Below are 886 nucleotides of genomic sequence, written 5' to 3' on the forward strand. Positions count from 1 at the left end.
ACAATTTTCCAGTGTCAGTTTCTTTTAGCACCTGTGCTACCTAAATAGCCTGTTTAAAACAAGGTTTTGTGTGTCTCATATGTTTAAAATATAGAACTCTGATTAGGAAGTGTGAACATCTAGTTTGGTTTTGTTTTGTTTTGTTTTGTTTTTTTTTTTTTTTTTTTTTTTTTTTTTTTGAGACTGAGTTTCGCTCTTGTTACCCAGGCTGGAGTGCAATGGCGCGATCTCGGCTCACCGCAACCTGCGCCTCCTGGGTTCAGGCAATTCTCCTGCCTCAGCCTCCTGAGTAGCTGGGATTACAGGCACGTGCCACCATGCCCAGCTAATTTTTGTATTTTTAGTAGAGACAGGGTTTCACCATGTTGACCAGGATTGTCTCTATCTTTTGACCTCGTGATCCATCCGCCTCGGCCTCCCAGAATGCTGGGATTACAGGCTTGAGCCACCGCGCCCGGCCGGAACATCTAGTTTTTGAGAATGAATCGAGGTTTCAATAGCCAGTGTTTGTGGCTGCTCCTTTGGGAAAGTGACTTTTTTGCTAAGAAGCATTTATCTTGATCCCAATCCTGTGTTAGGAGGATGTGAGGAGTGCCCCTTTCCTCACTTCCTCTTACTGTATTATGGCAAATTAGTTTCGTTTTGTTTCACAAGCAGCAAACAACTCTGGGTAAGTTGTTAATGTTTTTAGTGGCCCTGCATGTCTGTTATCACGTACTCTTTGGTTTTGTGTAAATAATTTACTTTCTACTCCTGATTACCCGTGTCTGTGTGTGCATACACCCTATGCTGGATAGGTGACCAGAAGGCCTTTAGCGGCGAGTCCCGGAACTGAGTTTAGGGACCTGGGGTGGGAAGAGGCGGGAAGAAGGCGGGGCAGGCTGCG

Source organism: Saimiri boliviensis, chromosome 19 (genome assembly GCF_048565385.1).
Source record: "Saimiri boliviensis isolate mSaiBol1 chromosome 19, mSaiBol1.pri, whole genome shotgun sequence".
Taxonomy (NCBI): Eukaryota; Metazoa; Chordata; class Mammalia; order Primates; family Cebidae; genus Saimiri; species Saimiri boliviensis.